The sequence below is a fragment of the Dasypus novemcinctus genome, chromosome 15, assembly GCF_030445035.2.
Source record: "Dasypus novemcinctus isolate mDasNov1 chromosome 15, mDasNov1.1.hap2, whole genome shotgun sequence".
Classification (NCBI taxonomy): domain Eukaryota; kingdom Metazoa; phylum Chordata; class Mammalia; order Cingulata; family Dasypodidae; genus Dasypus; species Dasypus novemcinctus.
This window is the reverse complement of record NC_080687.1, coordinates 27,158,521-27,182,637: the sequence shown is the minus strand read 5'-3', so window position 1 is coordinate 27,182,637 and position 24,117 is coordinate 27,158,521.

Below are 24,117 nucleotides of genomic sequence, written 5' to 3'. Positions count from 1 at the left end.
AAGTGTCACTCAATCCCATATGTACTGATTTATTCAATCCCAAAACATTCTTGCGCTTTCACTCAGACACTTGACAATAATTAACACAGTACATTTTCAGAGAGATTCTGTTCAAACTAACTCCAGAAAATCAAAAGATAAAACTAGTAACATTTAATACATCACAAATAAACAATTGAATGATAGATAGCAGCTTTAGGAAAATCAGAGGTGGTTTTAATAGAAGACGCATTGCTTCCTTTTTTTTTTTTTTTTAAGGATATTCTAGAAGGCAGTTTATTTTTCTTACAGTTTTCTTCATATTATTGCTAATATTGATGCTTCAAGAAGATTGTTCTTTTTCCCAATTGGGATTCTCTATCTGATAATTTGTGTAAAAAGACATCATATCATGTATTTTGGAGAAAAACATGATATTTCAGATTTGATCCTGTTAACTCACTGCAGAAAACAGGCCTGTGATTAAAAGGACCAACTTCATTCAGATGAAAAAGAAGCAACTCTATCTGGCAGACTCTTCATATGACCACTTCATTTAGACCCACTGCTAGGGACTCTCTGCTTTGTGGTTCTTTTTTCTATTACACAGAATTTTTCTGTGCAGGCAGATTCCTCTGTTTCATAAATATAAAAAGGCTTTTAAAATTCCATATATATGCCCAATGGGGGAATAAATCCATAATTAAAAAGGCTGTAAAATATTTTGACGTAAAAATAGGAAAGGTGCTATTAAAGGACAAAGTCTTGTGTGTTTTGTTCCGTATATTAGTAAAGGAAATAACTTTCTCCAAGACAAATGAAATAAAAGCATGCAGAGTAGAGCTTTCCTTAAGGGAAAGCTATCCCTTCAAAATTCTGAATTTCTTTCTTCACTGCTCCAGAAAAAAAAATACTTATTCATAATTTATTAAAGGGGAAATCTGTTTACATATTAAATGATGATTTAGCAACATGCTTGTTTTCATCAAACCCTATGTAAGAAAGAACCTTAATTTAGTTTAAGATATATTTTTTCTTAAAGAAAAATACCACACTGTATCAATAAAAATGTACCACTGGAATTGTATTGTATATCTGCTGCTGCTCCTTGGCATTTCTGTAACACTAGTTGCCATGCCCCAGTAACCTACAGTTCATTGATCATTGGCACGATGGAGCGTCGTAGCTCCCACAAGTTATCCCTGCACATGGAAAAGATGTATACATAGAATTCTCAAACCATGGGTCCTAAACAGAAAAAGAAAAGACATACCTTTAAAAATCTACATAAAACCAAGGCAGAGAATACTGCTGGAACCTACTGAAACATGCATTATTGCTACAATTGCTCGTCTTATTTGCTTTACAGCTACCCTCATTCTTAATATTTAAATTCACTCAAAATTTCTCACCATTGGCTACTATTAGAAACCTTTGTTTCACTAATTGGAATTTATAAAGTTCCCTTTAGTAATCGTCTAAGTAATTCACATATTTGTAATCACATATTTGAAAATTAAATCATTGTAATCAAGTATACAAGTTTGTACAAATAATATTGAAATATAATGTATAATAACTTATGCTCCACTAACTTTGGTTTCAAATATTTTTATTTAACAAAATTCCCACTCTTGAGAAACCATAGAATTAGTTTATAAAAAATGCAAACATAGATAAATAATTACTAGATGCCTATTCTTTATGGAAGCTATTATATTGCCAATCTGTAGCTGTTGGCTTTTGTGGTACAATGAGGTCCGAAAATGCAGATTCAAATCCAGGCTGTATGACCACTTAGTCATACATTTTGCACAACTGTCTAAGTTTCTGTTCTCCAAGGAGCACTCCCTGTGCTGGATCTGGGCGTAGATCATTTATTAGGAAGAACTCCTAGGAGTTAGGGAAGCAGAATAGGGGAAGCCAAGCAAGAGAACAAATTCAGATGAAGACCCAGAATCACTGATTCTGTAGGGAGCTCTAATAAGTGTGTCCAGCCTCAAGGCAAAGTCCTGGGCATTTGTACTTCCATGCCAGTCATTGGCCTTGTGTCGGTGGGCAGGGCTGGGGTGGGGCAGTGCTTTAATTCCCAGGGTTTTCAGGATCTCTCTACCAGTGGGATGGTAAACTCAGTGCTCAGGGGCAGTGCTCTGTAGGTGGCTGATGTGAGCTGTTAGTGGGCAAGCCGGTCAAAGGTACATGGACTCTCAGTTATCTGAATTGTGGGGGTGGGGGTACCAACTGCCTACTGCAATGACCTTGGGAAAATTATTCTTACTCTGAAAGACCAGGTTTCTTACTGTAAAAGTGGGGCAAAACTATTGTGAGGATTAAATGGCATAATATTCTGTGAAAGCTCCTGGCACAGCCCTCAAATAGACTGTAACTAGTGATTGTTACTTTTCTTCCTTCCTTCTTTTTTTTAAATTTCTTTAATTTATTTTTTTATTTTATTTATTTCTCTCCCCTTCCCCGCCCCCCAAGCCCCCATTGCCGGCTCTCTGTGTCCATTTGCTGAGTGTTCTTGTTTGTCTGCTCCTGTTGTTGTCAGCGGCATGAGAATCTGAGTTTCTTTTTGTTGCGTCATCTTGATGTGTCAGCTCTCCGTTTGTCCAGGGCAGGCTGCACTTTGTTTCCTCCTGGGCGGCTCTCCTTACAGGTGCACTCCTTGTGCGTGGGGCTCCTCTACGCGGGGGACACCCCTGCGTGGCAGGGCACTCCTTGTGTACATCAGCACTGCGCATGGGCCAGCTCCACACAGGTCAAGGAGGCCCGGGGTTTGAACTGCGGACCTCCCATGTGGTAGACGGACACCCTAACCACTGGGCCAAGTCCGCTTCCCCCTTACTTCTTAAAGTAGACTATTTCACAGCCTCTCCATTGCTTAGGAATTTTCAGTGTTCCTTTCTTCCTACAGAAAACACCTTATTTTGGCAGTCAGGGTTGATTATCAATGTGAGTCCAAAATTTTTTCCAGTTACCGTTATAGATCAAAACAGTTTAACAAAGTTGTTTTTGAACCATATGTCCATGAACTCTGACATTGTATGGGAAACGCTGAAAGCTTATTTTTCTAGAAAGAGGACACATGGCTTTGAGAGGCAGGATAGTGTTTGAGCCCAAATTCCAGCTCTGCCAATTTTGCATTTCAGTTTTGTCATATGTGAAAAGAGGATATTTACTATATATACCTCATAGGATTGTTGTGAGGGTGAAATTAGTTAATATGCATAAATATGTCACGTACATGAAAAATAGTGCACACCACATTGAAATGATGTATTTCTCTCTGTATGTATGCATATACATACATACACATAACTTAACTCTTACTATTACTACTATTATTATTATTGTTATTATAATCATCTTAGAATTATTTGCTCAGAGGTTTCTGTGACTAAAATAATGTTTGGGAATGACTGCTCCTGAGGCATTTGCTGCTCTAACAAAGTTGGTTTCATTAGCTCTTCTGTAAAAGCCACCTTACTTATTCCTGCATCCATGCCTTGGCTTGTGCTCTAACTTCCCTTTGGAGTTCCCTCTCCTCATTACCCAACTGTACCCATTCTTCAAGGCTCAACTCCTTCAACTCAGTCCCTCTGGCCTCCAGCAGTCTGTCTGTCCTGCCTCTACATTCCCATCTCACTGACCATTTCTTCTCAGCAAGGCAACTGTAATCAAACACAACTTGGGCTACAAAGTTTGCAATTGTTTATGTCTCTTCACTCCTAAAAAAATTATGAGCACCATGGGAGGCTGGGCCTTGCCTATATGGCTTGATGTCCTACCCATCAAGAGTCTCCAAAAATCAGGAAATCCTAAGCACACAAGCAGATCCTCAAACCTTTTGTGTTAGACACATAATTCTAATGCAGCTCATGTCTGTTGCCAAAGGAAATATCAGTGAGTTAATCACTTAGGAAGAGACATTGACATTATGGGTGCCTCACGGAATGCCTGACACATAGTAGGTGCTCAGTAAATATTTACTGAGTGAGTAAATAAATCAGTGGTAAGAGTTACTTAAATTATTGTGCTTAGAGTTGTAACAACATTGATGGATTTTTTGTCATCTTTACTTATAAAAACATATTAAATAAGGGGGAGGGAAGATATTATTTCTATCATAATCATAGAGAAATTAAAGTTTTAAAACAGAACTAGAGAGGAAGTGGTTGTGGCTCAAGCAATTGAGCTCCTGTTTACCATATGGAGGACCCGGGTTCAATCCCCTGATAAAGAAAAGCAAAAAGGCATCCCAGATCTGCACTGTGCAGAGAGGCAGAGGCCACCACATCCCTTATGTGGCTCAGAGAGGCACAGGCCCCCGTGCACAGTGAATGACACACCAAAAAGACGATGACGCAACCATATGAAAAATAACAATAACAAAAACTAGGGAGCGAATGTAGCTCAATTAGCCGAGCACCTGCTTCCCATGTACAATGCCAGGCACCTCTTTAAAAACAAACAAGCAAAAAAAGACAGAGCTAGAAGAGAATGGACTTTTCCAAACATGGCCATTTTTGAAGTAGCAAAGCATGTTACTAACCATAGCAAGTTATTACATGGCACTAAAATAACTGTTGCTGTGAGGCTGGTTAATGATACCTCGTTAGTGATAGAAGATAATGAGATGATAAGGGCAAGATTCATTGACCTTTCAAAGGCTTTTGATTTACTAAATGACACTGTTGGATAAGCTAATTAAATTTGGCTTTTCTCTCTTGCAGTGAGGGCTGGATTCTGATCTCATTTGATTAGTAAGAAAAATCAGGGGCTGTTTTAAGGCTATCAGTCTGATTTATTACCCTTCCTATCTGATGGTGCCTTAGGGCTCAATAACAGATTGCCTTTATTTTATTTATTTTTAAATTATCTTTCTGATGCTAGGGATAAGCCAGGAATTCACTTACAAAGCAATGATAATACCACTTCAAATAATGTTTCCTTTAGTATCCCAGAGTTAATATGCTTTCCCTTTTGAGTCACTATACTAACCAACAAGGTAGATACTGAAAGATAAGCTTACTGATGGTGAAAACATTACTTGGTGACAAACTCCCTGGACACATGAGGCCAAACAAATCGGAATCTAAGAAAAACAGAAAAGCAAAGAGTTTGGAAATAATTTCATCAGCAAACCTACCTAATTGTCAATTTCCAGATAATTCGCTTCACGTCGTGCAATTCTATTTCCGACAGTAGAAGCTTGGCATTTTTGTCAATAATTCCTGTTTGTCTCCTGTTAAACGAAGTCCAACCTTGAACTACAAACTGCTCAGTAAAGGGAAAAACTAGCCATGTTCATGTTTTAGATTGAGGCAAATATTTGAAATATTTTATATCTACAACAATCTTTTAATTCTATTCTTCATTGACTGCACTTAATTGCAAAGAATGAAAAGTAATCATTTTTCTTAAAGTGAGTTTTTTTTTAAGAATTTGTAAGTATAGATTTATTTTCCTTAGACTTTCAAAGGTACACCTGTAAATTGTTATTCAAAAAATTGAGCTGAATAATGGGCATAAGGTCTCTGTTTGGAGTCATTGAAAGTTTCATTTATGGAGGTGCTGATGGTAATACAATATTGTGAATTTACTTAATCCCACTGAATTGTTTTGTATTGGGTATTGCTAGGATGGGAAATTTTATGTTGTATTTATGTTACCACAATTGAAAAGAGAGAGAGACTAAAAAGACAATGACAATTAAATGCAATACATAATTCTGAACTGGATCTAATAATGGAGGAGAAAAATGCCCCAAGAGACATCACTGGGACAATTGAAAAAATTGTAATATTAAATTTCTTCAATTGGTGATCGTACTTAGTGTAATTAAATTAAGTGAAAAATCCTTGTTCATCAGAAATATACATAGACATATTAAGAGGTAAATGAGCATAATGTATGAACTTACTTTCAAATGTTTAGAAAACATGGTGTTTAGGTAGACAGATAAATGTAGAATGATAGAACAAATGTGATAAAATGTTAAAAGCTGATAAATATGGGTGTCTGGGTAGATGGTATATTGGAATTCTCTATATTATTTCTGCAACTTTCCTGTAAGTTTGAACTTATTTCAAAATAAGTTAAAAAGTAGTTGAGCTGAGCTCTAATGGAATAAATCATAATTCTTGGCTAGAATTTATAGGAGAATGATAAATTGAGCAGCTGACCTCTCTAGAATATAACAGAGAACAATACAGAGTTAAAAGCCTATTAGCAGAGAAATGAAATTTTACATAGAAAAATTATCTATGGAAATTGTCCAAAGATTCTGCTTCTAAAATTTATATACTGAAAAATTATGTATGAAATTAACATTACTTTTGACCCTCCTCCAGGCATAATTGAAGACTTCACATATCCAATATTAAATATTTTCTTTAAAGAAAGTTTTTATAGCGTCTGTTCTTTTTGTATGTGGTTGTATGGCAGTGTGAAATGGAAAGGGCATGTCATACCCTGTTGTACAAATTCATGCTGACAGGGGCACTGTGTGCGATGAATGGTGACTTCTGGCAAGATAATTAACTCTGAAACTGAACTCCTGTTTATTTTTTCCTTTTCCCACCCCCCCCATTAGTAATTGGTAGATAATGATTTTAGTAGCAAAACAAACCTTCAAATTATGCACTCTTTCTTGTGAAAAAAAAAAATGAATTAAGCTCATTTCATGGTTATAAATGCTAATCAGAATCTGAGAGATGTGTTAAATGAAAGTCCAAATGGTAAGTTAATATTATTTATGTCCAGGAGGCCCAGGGCCTTCAAAAAGGATTTTTTCATTAGTCATTCTTTGTAGTACAGCAGATCTTTAAAATAGTATTATTTGAGCTTGTAAAATTTTGTTTTTAAGAGTTTTCTAGCATCAAATGTCAGCACATAAATTTGATACAGCTGCCCTCTCTGTTGGTCCATGAAGTGTGCTCCCCATGACTGCTTCTCTCATTGATCTTCACCTTTTATAATAGATTCACTGCATTGACCCATGGATAAATATCCCTATAATTCTCCTGTATCAGCAATGTAAAAATGGAGATCCTTCCACAGATCATACAGACTCAGACTCCTCCTTAACCCAATTGTTCTGGAAAACTACTGGCAATCAATTGTAGGGTAGTGAAAGAATTGAAACCAATTTATTATCTTTAGGCCGAACAGCACAGTAAACACAGGAAGACCGACTCTGCGGTATATGGAAGAACCACAGATATAAAATATAATCATACCAAGACTCTTCTTCCTCCTATATCTTCCACTCTTAACCCATTTCTTAGCCTACAAACATAGAAATGTTCTACCCATGTCTAGAAAGCTGAGACTGGGGTAGGGAGGACTGAGTACAGAAGAGTATTCTTTTTTCCTTGGTGGAGAAATTTGGCACATGATTAGTCAGCCAATACTCACATTCAGGACATCCAATTCCAGGAGAAATTCCATTAGACCATGATGGCTCATTAGTATTCTCTATGGAATGGTGGAATCACTTACATTAATAACCCAAAGGGAATATGCACTTGCAAATCTTAAATACCTTTGTAGTTTATTGAATAATTTATATTTTCTCATAACACTCTCATAAAGGAGTACCTGAATGATCAACATTATTACTCCCACTTTAGATGTGAGGAAGTAGAGACAGAAGGGAGTTAAATGACTAGGTTAGGTAAAGACTAGTGTAGGCAGGAGAGCAATGTATTGCCTTATATTGTTGCAAATTTGTTTATTTCTCTCGGGAAGTCTAATTCCCTAGACTTTCTCATTCACCACTCTCTATTTTCTTATTACAGAAGAAAACCAATAATTCTCCTGTAAATATTTTCTTCCCTCCTATATATTGTAACAAGGACTTAGAGAAATGGAACTCAGCCATTATTTTTCTTTTCCGTAAGGCAACTCGTTTATCTACTGCTATTTCACTAGCAATACTAATAACTACAGTAGGGTTCGAACTTTTGTTTTAAATAGAGGCATAAGTGTTCTGTGTATTCTGAGGGAAAATGCAAATGGAGAGGGGAGCCATTTGCTTATGCTCATTTATTTTATATCATTACAGGGCAAAGAGATACTGCCAATACGCTCGTCTGATTTCTCCAAATTAAAACTTGTGCCTCTGAGTAAGCTTTTCCACTTTCACCCTGAATGTTTCTCCTGTGATCACTTCGTATCCAGACAAGAGAAAACAACTTCAGTAATTGCAGACTTAATTGATAAGCATGGCTCTCCAGGCTGTTCTAACATGTCCGGTCTTGTCAGGTTGCTCCACAATTGTCTGCCTCTTCAGAAATCACATTATTCCCAAGATGTGCACCACACATGCCTTTCATTTTCAATCACTATTAAATCCCATACTTCATTCCCACTGGTTTCAACTACATAGCCTTTGAGAAGCAGGAGGGGGAAAAGCACCTCCAGCCACTTTAGCATGTCAAAAGGAGGTTTCTTTGTATGTGTGTGTGTTTGTAAATGCTATTTATGAAATTAGCAAACTGGTGGTTGTCAGCTAGAAAAGAGCAGGCATCCCTAGGGGTTCCTCCCGGTACACAGGCCCATGGTGTCCTGGCAGGGAACTAGCTTAGAATTTCTCAGTAGACCAAAGATGAAATTGCTTATTGAAACTGGAAATAAAATTAATGAAACCATAAGATCACAGAAATTCAAGGATTTTAGACTAGAAAGAACCTTCAAGCACATCTAATTTAATCCCCCCTTCTGTGATAAAATATGAACCTGAGTCCCAAAGAGATTAAAAGATTTTAGAGAAGATCATTTCATTTTTCCATTTCCTTTTTTCCTCAAGATCTTAACAATATTTTTAGTTGCATTTGTCTGTATTAGGTCTTTTAGAGTCAACTCTCAATATTAGGTTGGAGAAGGCAGATAAAAGGAAGATCATTTATGTTTTTTTATTTTTGCACTTTATACATGAGTGTATGATGTTCAAGAAATTCACAATGCTTTACATTAAAGAAGGAAGCTATATCCCTAAGACCATCCAGTTCTCATAATGTGAATTTATTGGAAACAGCTGTTAGGGGTACAAATCTCTTGTTTTGCTCTCTATTTTTAAATCTAGTCTTCTTTCTTCCCATTTTCCTTTACCCCAACTTAGAGTATGCCAAACTCAATCATGATGGATCAGAGTTGATTGTCTCTCTAAACCTACCCCCTAAGGATATATTTGTACTCATTTTAAAATTAGACATTTACACATTATCACCAATGCAGAGCACATCTGTAAACATAGGAGGTGAAAATATCAAGAGAAATTTCAAAAATCTCAGAGGTTTCCTTGCTTCTGCTCCCAGTTCAACCCCTGTTTCTAAACAATCCACTATTCTTTCAGGGTCAGAGACCTTTTTGAGGATCTGAAAATCCAGAAAATTAACATATCCATATACACATGGAATTTTGTTTCCATCTTCTAGGGAGTATAAGGACGCTCATTATAATGTAAGGATACTAATAGGACCTTATGATTATCAGGGCCATAATAAGATTGTTTTATATATAATCTTATTATGGATTATCTATAAGAAATAGATTACTTTTTTTCAGAGTGATTTAAGAGCTGACTTATATTTAAATTAATTGGGACTAATGGTAGATCAACCCATGTCAAGAATAAGAAGAGACCCTGGAAGTTAACAGCTAGAAATGATGACTGAGCCCAGTGAAAAAGTCATTTGCTTAAGACCAAAGATATTTGAAATAACGAGCCCTTTATAAATTGTTGCAATGGAGACCCATCCAAGAATTGTGAGAAATTTAATTATATATGCATAAAGTACAAATGAGATGAAAAGTTGTTGATGAAAGTTTAAATATATTTTATTATTTTCATAGAATCAAAAGTATGGGATGCAGGTGTGATTGAAATAAAAATAATGTTTTCTAAAGAAACCCCTCCCATCAATGGTGATGAGGCAAAGGTCAAAATAATATAATCCATGAAGAATGGGTGTATTTCTAGACAAAGCAGAATTATGTGAAATGGCAAGACTCACAAAGTTAAATAAAATAAATGTAATCCACTAGACCTTGAAAATTCCCACTTCATTCTTTGATTAAATACTAGAAACAGTGAACATTCTAAGGTGGGATCTTGAAGACAAGACTCCATTAGTCAGAATTTTTTAGGAATTCTAGAAATAGAAAGATACAGATTTCATTGAAAGATACAGGTATGATAACTATACAAGTCAAAAACATATATTATAAATTTGAAGAGCTTAATTTAATACAATATTTTTTAATTGAATAATTACTTTTTTTTTGTCATGAGATTAGATATGATAGTTTTGAAGGGTGGAAATCCCAATTAAAAGTAAATTGTTATTTCTACATTCAAGATTATAAAGAGGAAATTGTATACATCAAACTTAAATAATAATACAAGGCAGCATTTGAGTATTGGCACATGGAACCATTTTAAAAATCAAACAAAAATGTGAGGAGGAGGTCAATGAAGACATATTTGGGGGAAATTATTCTGGAGGAGTGAGGGATTCAGTTGTACTTTTATAGTAGAGAAGATTTGGTGAAGAGGCAGTACAGGGAGCAAGGGCCTATTGTTTTTAGCTTCACTTCATGCTGAGTTGAAGTAGTTTCCTACGCTTCGAAGGGTAGGCTCAGACAGAGATTCTAGTCAATTTACCAGTTTCCTGAGCAGCTCTAAGGGAATAGTGCTGACCTGCCAAAAGGAGGACTTTAAACAGATGTCAACCTTCCTACCCCACATCCCTTAAGACAGTATGTGGTTATGCCTTGAGAAATCAGGGTGTACTTGACATTTTGTAACAGGTGTGACCAATTAATTCAGCTAAACTATTAGCCTACAGGGTTGTTTGGTGTCATGTAGACAAAACAACAGGGTGGAGTGGCCAACTCTGCCATTTTTACCAAGTTGCTATTTTGAAGACCTGTAATTAAGGGTCTCACTTATTATCTCAGGCTTTGAGATACCTATCCAAAAGTTCTGGGGGAAGAAGAGATATATTTTCCTCTAAGGGAAAGGATTGCCTTCCTTAGTGGAAATTCTTACATGGTAATTTCCAAGGAAGGATAAGAAAAGAGAGGTTTATTATTATTATTATTTGGGGTTGGGAGTGGTGCAGGGATGTGTCACAAAGTACTCCCTGAATTGGCCTAAACTATGTCAAACAAATAAATGCCATTTGAGTATTGAGATGACTTATCTAAATTCTGTCAAGAGTGAGAACTATATATATGATTAGGACTGCAAAAACTGTACAAACTTGGTTTGGATTCTCCAGTGGCATAACAGGTCCCTGCCACCACAGACACTATCCAGAGGATAGTGTCTTTTAAAAATCTTGTTCTACTTTTTGAAAAACCTAGAAATACCTTCCTTCTTATTTGAAGTTTATACACTTGTAAGTGTACATATCAGCAAGGCAAAGCAATTAGACTATTGGATATACCTCTCCAACTACACAATCCCTGGAAATTCAGAAATGGCCAGTTAGTGAATTTGACATGCCACACCCCTGTTTGAAGTCCCTGAAGAGAGCTGGTGATCTATTGAATGGTTTTGGTATTGAGAATTTATTTTTCCCCTTTATCTTTTGTGTCCTTTCTCTTAGCAACACGCTTTCAGATGGATCGTCTTAATTTCAAAAATAACACTTTAATATAGGAGTAAGTAAATAAGAAGAGGCAAATGCAATACAAATAGGCAATTACATGTATACTCAAGGGGAATGAAGCTTTGGAGCCTTCTCCTCATTTCAACTTGCTCTTAAATAGATTTAAATAGCCCATTGAAACCCTTTCCATCTTGCGTTTTTTCCCCTCAAGATTTTGGTAATAGGGATTTTTGAAAGGGAGCCTAAACTGTGTCTGTAATATGGACTCAGGCACCTCCAATTGAACCTGAAGGGTTAGAATCTACCCAGGATCTATTTACCTGTTATCAGGAAGCATAATGGGATGCTGCTCAGCAAAGTGGAGGGGAGGTTGATAAGACTGACTGGGACCCAGTGCTCTGGGTTATGGTGGGAGTGTAGGAAAGAAGTAAAGAGGTGATTTTGAGAAACTGGATGCCATTGAGATTGACTTCAAATCTGTGGCCTATGGACCCACACCATGGTCCAGACTTCATAGAGAATATTAGGGATTGATTCATGTCTCCCCAAAGACATGTTCAAGTCCTAATTCCAGTGCTCTGGATGTTGAAGGCATTATCAGTTAAGGTAAGATCAAACTGAATCAGGGCAGGCCTTAATCCACATGCCTGAAGTCCTTACAAGCAGAGGAAATCTGCACACAGACAGCAGGAGATGCAGAGAGCAGCAGACAGAATGACACAGATGGTGATAGATGGCCATGTGAGGGAGGCAGAGATGGCTTTGTGGACTACCTACAAGCCACCACCAGAATGCTTACAGATTTCAGAGAAACCACGATTTTACTGACACCATGATTTAGATTTCCGGCTCCCAAACTATGAGACGATGAATACCTGTTGTTTAAGCCAACCAGCCTGCGGTGCTTTTCTACAGCAGTTGTGACAAGCTAAGATTATGAGTGACTGAAGAAAAAAGATTAGTACATGTAAAATCACTCAAAGATACCATCAGCATGGAGAAGCACTGCTGTGTGCCCTGTGAACAGAATGAAATAGAACTGAAAGACTGTCTCTGTCCCTCCCACAACCACCATGGAAGAGGAGGGGACAACTGTGCCAGGAAATGTAGAGCAGAGCATTAAAAGTCAACTCCAGTAGAAGGTAACTGAGTTATTTATTTAAGTTATTTATTAAGAAGCTTTTTAAGCTTTCTGAATTTCCATTTTTTTTAATTTGTAAAATATGAATATAGTAGCACCTTGCCAAATTGTTTGAGGATTAAGTGAGATAAAATAAAGTGCTTCCATAAAAAAGCTGATGACTCTTTTCTAAATGATGAAGGGCTGCTGTCCTCCATGATGAGACTCTGCTGTCTATACCTGTTGCATTAGTTTTTTAATTAGATCCCTTGGCTTTGACCTGCATCTCTGTGCTCATGACTCCCACATTTACATCTCCAGCTCAAACCTCACCCCTGAGCTCTCTATTCCTATAGCCAACCCCCTACACAGTGTCTACAGAGACAGCAGTATAGGAGGGGGTTTAGGATGGCCTAGACTCTTCCACTTCATTTCTATGTGCTACTGCACAAGTTACTGTTTGTACCTCAGTTTCCTCATTTTTTAAATCGGGCTAATAGTTATACCTATCTCAGGTGTGCTGAAAGATTAAACGAGTAAATATATATAAAGTGCTTAGACCATTCCTTGGTACATCATTAAGAATGCAGTACATTTTAGATTTTATTATTTCCAGAGAATTTCTAATAGACATTCCAAATTTAACACATTTAATCAGGACTCAGTGCTTCCTGCCATAAGCAATCTGGTGCTCTCTTGCTCATTCATTAGTTCATTCATTCATTCATTCATTCAATAAATGTTTGTAGAGCACAGTGCAAGACTGGGGGATATAGCTGTTAAGAAGATAGGTTTTTTGTCCTCATGGAGGTAACATTTTAGGGGAGAGGCACAATAAAACAAATGATTGTATAATGAAATTTTGGTCTTCTGCATTTCTGTCAATAGCTCCACCAGTCACACATTCAAACCATAATTCTAGCTTGTGACTAACTCTGTGACCTCAGGTCCTACACAGCCTCTTCCTCCTCACTATGCTGAGACCACACTGGACTTTTCTCTGTTCCTTGGGTAGACTAGCTTTATTCCAGACTCTGGACCTTGTGCCTTCTCTTTCTGGAAAGCTCTACCCTCTGATTTTCTCATGGCCCACTCCATCTTGTCATCCAGTATTCAGTCCCAATACCACCTCACCCAGGCCTCATCTTAAGAGAGGCCTTCAAAAGGAGGCTCTAAAAGAGAAAATACATATAATAATTAAAAATTAAAAGGAAAATTTGAAATATTACACATTTTATGATAATCCTATTTTGGCATTTCATTTTAAAATGTAAGTGGCCCTAAGCTTTGCTTAATGTCTGAGAGGCTCTGCCAATTGGCATTAGTTATCTTCCACTCAAATACTTTTGACTCTCACTTTCCCTTATCTCTGTAAACCCTAAGCTCTGACTCTTTTTTTTGTAGTTGTAGAGATGAATCTCTTATTTATGGTTATTACTGAACAAAATGTCTACATAATTATATAAGTCAGATATTATGCTTTTAAGTACAAATAATGAGGTTTGGTTCAATACATGTATTTTTACATTCAATCCAGGACATCTGGTAGTTCAAGGGACAGGAAGAACTCTGAGGGGCTTTGGAAAGGGTGGGTTTGTGTGAAAGGACATGATTTGGGTTTCACTCTGCTTAGAATATGTCTGCATTGCCTGAATATTCTAGAGAAGCCTGTGTTGAGATGACATGGTCTGTCTTGGTATGGAAATATCCTCGAATAAGGTCTGTTTCTTGGAAAGTATCTCAGGGGAATATACATTAGTCTAAAAATAATTGTCCCCTGTCACTCATTTTCATTTCTCCTTACTCACTTTGTAAATGTCCCCTTTTGCAAAATCATATACTTGCCTTGCCCAGCATTGCTATTTCACTGTTGCATGTGCTCTGTTACTTGGAATTTGGAGTCCCTGGGTGTGAACACACTCCATTTTCAAAAGATGATCACATTAACTGTGACAATTGGCTTATTTGTGAATGTGGCCACAGCCCAGACATTGTCAGTGGTGAAGTGATTGGACAGTGAAGCCTCTGAGCTCCTGCTGTGAGTGGGATTTGACACAGGAGGAACAAGGAGGAACACATTTTCAGCCTGGACCTCATACTTAAATCTGAAGGATGGGGTTTTAGTCATACTCTATGATAAGTGTGGAGGAGGGCTGTGGAGAGTCCTGTCCTGAGCAGAAACAATGCAGACAAGGCAGAGGACAGAGAGCAAGTAGGGGACCAGCAAGCAATAGCAAGCAACATTTTGCAGAGCACGTTGGAGAGAAGCAAGCGGGCAGGTAAGGAGACATCATTGGGCACCAGGAAAAGGCTCAGCAGAACCAAAAGGGTGCGTGGATTGTGAACCAGCCTGGACCCGAATAGACTATGCTGGGGGATTATCACTAGATAACCCTCTAGAGGATTATCACTAGATAATCTGATATCAGAAACTCACCAAATAATTTTTATTGCTGTTCTGTATGGATATTTGATTAATGCATTAAAAACTACATTAAAAAATTGGTTTTTAGTCATTCTCAACAAATCTTTCTATCAAATACTTTTGATTTAAAGAGCCCTGCCAGATATTGTTATATTCACAAAGCTGCTGGGATGGCTACAAGACAGAAGGAACTTGGTTGAAGTAGCCCAGCATTAGGCTGGGTCTGATTTCTCAGAAATGGAAAAATAGGGTGGTTGTTCCACTAGTGTACTGTTCCCTACTTCTCACAGAAATAGTCATCTGGGAAGTGGCTTCCTGGCTAGGTTGTAATGTCTACATTTGACTTCTAAACTGCTAACAGTAGGATACAGTGAATGTGCATCCCCACTGCACACTAGCGTGGGTCAGAGACTCAACGCAGCACATACTCCAAAGGGTAGTTCCCTAAGCACTTTACCAAAGGCCATAGTCCACAGGCAGCTATCCCATGAGCCTCAGCTATCTCTCTCTCTCTCTCCCGTAGTTACTGGCTGATATGTTTACTAGCATAACTAATGTAAATAGACGCTCATTTATGAAATTACTGGTATTCAAGAGCCATTGATTGGCCCAAGTATTTCAGAGTTATGCCCTGCTCCTGCAAAAATGATTCTAAGAATCTAGAAGACCATTCACCCTTTAACTTTGAGAGTGACACCCTGAGCAGTAAACCCTATATGAGTTTACCCTCCTCATTGGTAATCTGAAGCCTCACACAGTAAGAGTGCTGTTTTTGCTCTACATGTGCAATTACTTAGTGCAAGGTATTTCCGTTTAGCAAAAAGGAAAGAGAAGGGACTTCACATCTCACAGAACAAGTTATTTGTCCCTTTTGCTGTCATTAAATGTCTATGGGTCAGGTAGAATTTTGCTGAGCTCGATGACTCTCATAACAAGGCTGATGGTAAGACCCTGTTTGCTGAACAGTCTCAATTGTAGTCTGTTGTCCATGCATAATTGCAAATAGCTCTCCCCTTTCAGTCTCAAACGTGCCCTGGTTTGGTAGCAAGGTTGAGGAGAGGAATCTATGCCTCATCTACCTCTAAACCATTGGCAGAATATAATATTTGTTCAAAATCAAATTGTCTTTGATGAGGTCACAGCAAGGAACCTCATGGATTCTGGGTGGATCAAACCCTAAAACCATTCATACTGGAGCTGCAGCAGAACAATACTGCATATACATTTGCTAAGAGAGAGGAGGTGTTGGCTTGAAGGAAGACTCAGGCTGGAACAATGAGTTGCTCTGTTTCCAGTGCTGCCTTAAAGGCTAAAGGTCCTTTCTCCAAGTTTCTGGACTTTGTAGCTCCAATCCCCTCCTATAGGTTTCCTCAAGGTGACAGATTCCAGATAGATAGATAGATAGATAGATAGATAGATAGATAGATAGATAGATAGATAGATAGATAGATAGATAGATAGATAGACGAAAGAAAGAAAGAAAGAAAGAAAGAAAGAAAGAAAGAAAGAAAGAAAGAAAGAAAGAAAGAAAGAAAGAAAGAAAGAAAGAAAGAAAGAAAGAAAGAAAGAAAGTTTGATGCTTCTTGTTTCCACATTTGGTGGTGCTCATTTATGTCCATTACAGTAGTCTTTCTATAAAAAATTATTTGAATCATCCTAAGTAGATAATGCACAATGATTGAATAAAAAAGAAAAGACTCAGTTACCTTTGACTTCAAGTTGCCTAACACAAACATCACTTTAACCCTTTGTAGGCTCACTGATTTATGAGAAAAGGAAGATGAAAATACTCTCTGATCCTCCTCTCCTTATGCCTCAATGTCTATTTTAGCTAAGTTAATACTAGCTCCATTATAATAGTTTCATTGTCTTTAACTCTCCATGAAGTCAATGTCTATTCCATCTCTTTTTTAACTACTGAAACTTCGGCATTTAGTTCACTGATCAACATGTATTGAGTAGACTCACAAATATTTGCTGGATTGAATTCTTATTCATTTAAGTCTGAGTTGCTGTTGATTATGTTTAGGTGAAAATTCTGGTATCAATCAATTGATTAAAATTAACCAGTGCCTGTGATATATTGAACACTGGGGTTGCATAGGTTATCATCTGCAAAATCATTAAATATTAGGGAGATTAAAGATTGCTTAATCTATTTCCTATGAACTGTCCCTTAGTATTCATATCTTTTATGTGGGTAAACTCTGAATTGTCCAGAGGCCTAGTATGTTGGTTTTCTATTGCTGCATAACAAACTATCAGAAACTTAGAGGCTTAAAACCACACACCTTTATTTTCTCACAGTTTATGTGGCATAGGAACAGGTTAGCTGGGCCCTCTGAGTAAGTTCTTACCAGGTTGAAATCAAGGTGTCAGCTGGACCTGCTATCTCATCCAGGGCACATGCTTGTCTTTCAAGTTTACAGGTTGTTGGTCAAGTTCCGTTCTTGTGTTGTGCAACACAAAACCTGCAGTTCATAGAGGAAATCTCTGTTCTCTGCCATATAGTCTTCTCCACAACAGGTACTTTGCTTTATCAAGGCCAAAGGAGAGGTTTTGCTGCGGCTTTGAATCTCTCTGACTTTGACCTCTAGTCCCTCTATTCAAGTGCTTACTTAAAGTCAGATACATGCAGGATATTCTCCCTGTTAATTAACTTAGATTCAAATGGATTAGGGGTCTTAATTAGCTCTGCAAATCTCTTCATCTTTTCCCTTCAATGTACTGAATAACAAGCATGGCTCAAGTGATCGAGCTCTGTTGCTGCATCCCTTCACCCCTCCTCCTAGCCTTTGTTATCTCCCTTTTCCAGCCGTTGCTATCCTTCCCGCCAGTCCCGTCCACTTAGCCAACTCATAATCTGCCCCCTTTCTTAATCACCGCCTACTTCATAGCTGCCTGCACAGTTCCGCCTATCCACTACCGCCCCGTAGTTTACCCGCCCCAATTCCTACCCCTCCCTTGACCCGACCTTATATAATCAAGTGTGTTTCCGCAATAAAGTAGACTAGCTCATTCTCACAGGCTGTCTCCGTGGTTTTTACCGCGCGTCCCCCACGCCTAGAGAACCTAGGCCTACGCGCTGGCCTAGGGGCTCACCGCCGAGCCGTGGAAGCCCGCCCGGTCCTCGTAGGTTGCTAACTTGGAATAGCAGCCCACAGCAGGGGTTGCTAACTTGGAATAGCAGCCCACAGCAGGGGTTGCTAACTTGGAATAGCAGCTCACAGCTGGGGGCTCGTCCGGGATCCTTTCCTTCCACCGCCCTCCGGCCCCTCTCTGCTGCTGCTGCTGCTGTCTACTGGCGACCATTTCAGCTCTCCAGGTAGGGACCCCATCGCCGTCTTTTCTTCTCCCACTATGGGCACCTCTCTCTCCTCACACCATACCCCTCAGGTTCAGCTTTTAGCCGCCCTGCTTGATACCAATGGAGTCCGCGTTTCCCTGAAACAGCTCCAAAAATACTGAGACCTGCTACTCCCTTTTAATCCGTGGCTTGCCACCTGCCAGCTCTGGAGCCCAGACACATACTCTCGACTCATAGATCGAGTCACCTCCGCCATAGAGCATGAAAAGCGGTCTTTTCCGCACGGCCTGCTGCCTGCTCTAGTAGCCATACGCGCCTGTCTCCTTAGTGCGCCGTCAGAAGCTATCCGAGACAAATCGGTTAAGCAACCCAATGACTATGAGCCCGATGATCCTGGCGACACAAATTCTCTGTCTGACCAGCTCGCCGCCGCTCTCGAGCGCGAACCTCCCCGCCCACGCTCCCCACGGCCCGCAGAAGCCGCTTCAGTAGCTCCTCAAAATAGCGGACTTTCTCCTTCTTCCACCTCTGCCCAAAATGGCGCACTTCCGGCTTCTTCTTCACCTATGTCCGAGCCCGCCGGCGAGAACAAAGGCGCTTCCTCTCACCTTTACCTGCCCCTCCCTGTCTCGTCATCTTCCGGCCCTGCCCCCGAAATAATGCAGTCGCCATCTTGGCCTTCTCCCAGAAATGACGTGACTTCGCCGACATCTTGGCCGGCGCCCAACAATGACGTAACTACACCGCCATCTTGGCAGGCGCCTAAAAGTGACGTCGCCGCTCTGCCATCTTGTCCAGCGCCCAAAAATATCCCGCCGCCAGTTTGTTGCCGCCTTGACGCTGCTAAGCCATCATTCTCTCATCTGTTTCCCACTACCGTTCATCCCTTGCCACCACCGTATGGCAGCAGCTCCCCACCTGCTTTTAGCGAAGCACATTCTCCCGCCCCCCAGCTATACCCGCTCAACCCGCTGCCCACGCAGCAACGCCCTCAAACTTGGCTTCCCTTCACAGTAGAAGAAGTTAAAACTCTTCGTAAAGCCGTTAAAGAAGACGGCATTGATAGCCCATATGTTCGACAACTAATAGAAGAGTTGGGGGTTCAGCTTGTTCTTCCTTATGATTAGATTTCTCTAGCCCGTTCCATCCTTCAGCCAGGCCAGTTCCTTGAATGGCGCGCTCACTATCAAGTAGCTGTTAATCAACAAGTAGTGGAAAATGTTCGAGTGGGTGTCCAAGATCCAGCTGATGCCTTCACAGGAGTTAACAACTATGCTGACCCTCGTTCCTATGTGAACATAGACCCAGGGTTTTGGCACCGAGTGAAAGTTCTCGTTCAGTGGTCATTCTCTTTAATTTCCACCAAACAATCCACCAAGTTCGCGCAAATGCTTCAAGACTCGCAAGAAACCTTTCCGGCATTTGTCGCCCGCGTTATCGAAGCATGCCAACGTAAACTTACTAACGAAGATGCTCAGTTTGCGTTAGCAAAAGAACTCATTCTCGATGGGTGCCTCGCGCCCTTCCGAGCTGTCATCCTTCCTATCCACGACAAGCCAATGCACGAATGGGTCCTAGCTTGTCGAGACATTGACCCACAGACTAAGGCACTTACTGCTGCCTTCGCTTCCGCCATAGCTGTCTCATCTGCCTCCACTTCTGCCTGCTTCCGATGCGGTCAGCCCGGTCATTTTGTTCGCGAGTGCCCTCAACCGGCAGCTTCCCGCCCTGCCGTAGCACTGCACAGACCAAGAGGCCCCCCCACACCATGCCCGCGCTGTGGCAAGGGGTATCACTGGGCCCGCGATTGCCGCTCATCGCAACGTATCTCCCAGCCTTTAAACTTCCAGCGGGGCAGGCCTCAGCCCCTCCCCCAAGAAGCCCTCCAGAGAGCTCCAAAACCTTAATGTAGACAATGCCTATCAAACGTCACCAAAAACCTTCCTTAGAGCTTAAAATAGACGGACAATGGCTTAAAGGGCTCTTAGACTCTGGTGCTGAAATCTCTTGTATTCCCTTTGAAATTGCCGCCTTCAATCATTGGCCCCTCGAAACTGGCCCTCAAGTCATCGGCGCCACAGGAGCTGCTACTTCTTGGAAAACATCTCAGCCTCTGCATTGGAGCGACCGAGAGAGTAACGAAGGTCAAATTCGTCCACTCATCCTCTCTTCAGTCCAAACCATCCTGTGGGGAAGAGATGTACTCAGCCAGCTAAAAGCTCGAATCACCACAGAAGCCTTCTTAGCTGCGCCGCCCCCCCCCCCCTTATAGGGGCCACTGCTCCTGTTTCAAGACCTGACCCTATCCCTCTGGAATGGGACACAGAGGAGCCCATCTGGGTCGAGCAGTGGCCCTTGCCAACTCATAAACTGCAAGCTCTCTCTGCCCTCGTCGAAGAACAGCTACAAGCAGGGCATATTGAGCCGTCTACCAGTCCCTACAATTCGCCAGTCTTCGTCATCAATAAAAAGAACACAAGCAAGTTCCGCCTCCTTCATGACCTTCGAGAAATTAACAAACATATTAAGCCAATGGGATCACCTCAGCCTGGCTGCCCGCATCCCACTGCAGTCCCTCAGCATTTTTATGCAGCCACCATTGACATCAAAGATTGCTTTTTCTCCATTCCTCTTCACCCGCGAGACTGTCCACGATTTGCGTTTACAGTCCCGCGTACCAACAATCAAGGAGCAGCACTCCGATTCCAATGGCGAGTACTACCACAAGGCATGCGGAACAGTCCAACTATATGTCAGCTCTATGTCAATCATGCCATTGAGCCGCTACGCTCTAAGTTCCATCCAGAGCACACATACATCATCCACTATATGGATGACCTCCTTTTAGCAGCAAGTTCTAACACACTTCTCAATGATTTACTCTCTGCAGTTACGACGAACCTTTCAAGTCTTAGATTAATAGTGCAACCTGACAAAGTCAACCCCCAGCCACCCTTCCAGTTCTTAGGCTTTCATTTTCATCAATATATTCGGCCCACCAGCCCGCAAATCCATGTTTCTGATCACATGACACTGACTGAGCTCCAACGGCTTTGCGGACAAATCAATTAGCTTCGATCAGCACTCCCCATCACAACAGCGCAAATGCAACCCCTTTTCGAGCTCCTGCAGACTAAGTGCAGTCCATCCGCTGCAGTTGTTCGCCCCATCGCCATCACCCCAGCTGCCAAAAAAGCCATCCAACAAGTAAATGCTGCACTCCAGCAATGCCGCCTAGAGCGATTCTCTCCCGATCTCCCAATCCTTGCCTTAGTTTTGCCAACACCAGTCACTCCAACGGGTCTCCTATGGCAAGACGGCCCTCTTCTTTTTCTGCACACGTCAAAAAGTAAACTCCCAAAAATCTGCCCTTTCACAAGGGCTTGGATCACATTAGCCACGGACTTAGTACTTCTCTCCATACAGACGTACGGCGTCCCGCCACACACCATTGTTTGGCCCTTTGATGCAAAAGAAGTTACTTCCCTTATCATGAATAATGCTCAAATGCAGAGCCTAATAGAGTTCTTTCGTGGCTCCTTCGACAACCACTATCCTCATCATCCACTGCTGCAAGGTGTATCTCAATTAGCATTTTTCAACCCGTTCCGTCTGCTGCCCGCAAGAAAGCCAATCCCCTTTGCCATCACTGCTTTCACTGATGCCTCAAAAAGGGGCTTCGCTGCTGTCATATATGTGCCAGGAAAGCTTGAGCCACGACAGTTGATGTTTGCCAATCACCTTTCTGTTCAAGTGGGTGAACTCTTAGCTGTCGCTGCAGTCCTCAATCTTTACCCAGACCAGCCTCTCAACATCTTTACAGACAGCTTGTACACCTTACAGGTATGTCGCAGCCTCCCACTTGCTACCTTTCTACCCAGCGACTCATCTATAGACCAAGCACTCGCCTTTGTACAGTGACTTCTTGAAGAAAAGCAACAACCCTGGTTCATCGCTCATATCAGAAGTCACTCTGGCCTGCCAGGACCACTGACTCAAGGAAATGCCCTTGCTGACGCCTTAGCGTCCAGCCGCCATGTATACCCAGCTGCCATTCGAGAAGATTCCATTGACAAAACAAGACTAGGAGACTTCGTCAACCAAGCCAAACTTTTACACTCTCAATTCCACTTCTCTGCGCGATCTATCCAGAGGCTCTTTCCAGACCTCCCCATCGAAACATGCAAACATCTTGTGCGTTCCTGCCGAACATGCGCACCTCTGCTACCCCTTGGACCCTTGCAGCCCCGCGGAGCTAATCCCCGCAGCCTACGGCCTAACTCCCACTGGCAACTTGACATCACACACGTTAGCGCCTTTAGACGCCTTAAGTATCTTCATGTTGCAGTTGATACTTTCTCGCACCTGTGCTACGCCGTGCCCCTCACAGGAGAGAGCGCTAAACATTGCATCAAAGCACTCTGACAAGCCATTCTATTCATGGGAATTCCCTGGGATCTCAAAACCGACAATAGACCAGCCTATCGCAGTGCCACCTTTGCCAGCTTCGTACAAATGTACCGCATCACACACCATTTCGGCATTCCCTATAACCCACAGGGGCAAGGAATTGTTGAGCGCACTCACCAACAGCTCAAGCTACTCATTCAAAAAGAAAAAGTTTCCTCTCCCCATAAAGCCCCTGCCAACGTCATTACTGCCTGCCTTATCCATCACAATCTCCTGACCTTCGATGACAAAGGACTCTCCCCAACCCATAAACATTGGGGACCCATGTGGCAACCTTCGCAAGTTCCCCTTGTTCATTGGAAAGACCCTGCCACAAACCTTTGGCAAAATCCAGCTCCCTTGCTAGCACAGGGGAGAGGTTTTGCTTGTGTCTTCCCAGACTCCGAGCCACAACCGCTCTGGGTTCCTGGGCACTACATCCGGCCTGCCACCGACCCCAAAGTTCCACCGAATGATGAACACACTATGCCCTCCGTAAGAGACAACATCGACTGCGGAGGCCCAGATGTCGCCCCATTCGCTCAAATCCAGCACCAACCAGCCCCTCCCTGAAATGTTTATATTAGATAAGTGCTCTCTCCGAGTTTCTTTCTGCTGATTATCCCTCCCCTATGAGGGCTCTCTTCTCCTTTCTTTGTCTTTACAGATTCCCCAAAAGAACTCACCTCTGCACAGTCTACAAGAAGAGCCTTATTGCCGCCTCTACAACCTGCTGCTGACAAGTGCCTAACCTCCACCGAAACGTGCCTTACAATTTATCAGAGAAAAACTCTCAGTGCAGATGCTCTTCCCACTCCCCTCGCACCCTCACCCACTTTTATACTTCTTTTTTATAGTCTTCATTTTTTTAACAATCTTTTCAGCTGTCTGTCTCGCAGCCACAGCCCCGACAGATTAGAACCTTCGTCAACGCCTTCTCCTCGCTGTCGCCTGGCTGCTTCTGATTGGCATCTTCACCTCCCTTGTTGTCCTCCTCCCATGACTACTATGCGCCCCCAAGTACATTCATCTGAGCCTGCTACTCCAACACCGTCGCCCATGGGGACCACATCAGCTCTCTCTCGCCGCGAACGACGTCGACAACGCTTCTTTGCCCGCCGCCTAAGCCGTCTTTCTCTTGAAGATGATGACCCCATCGAGCGCCAAGTTCTCCAGCTCCTCCGACAGGCCCGCTCTGTTCACACCCCCGCCT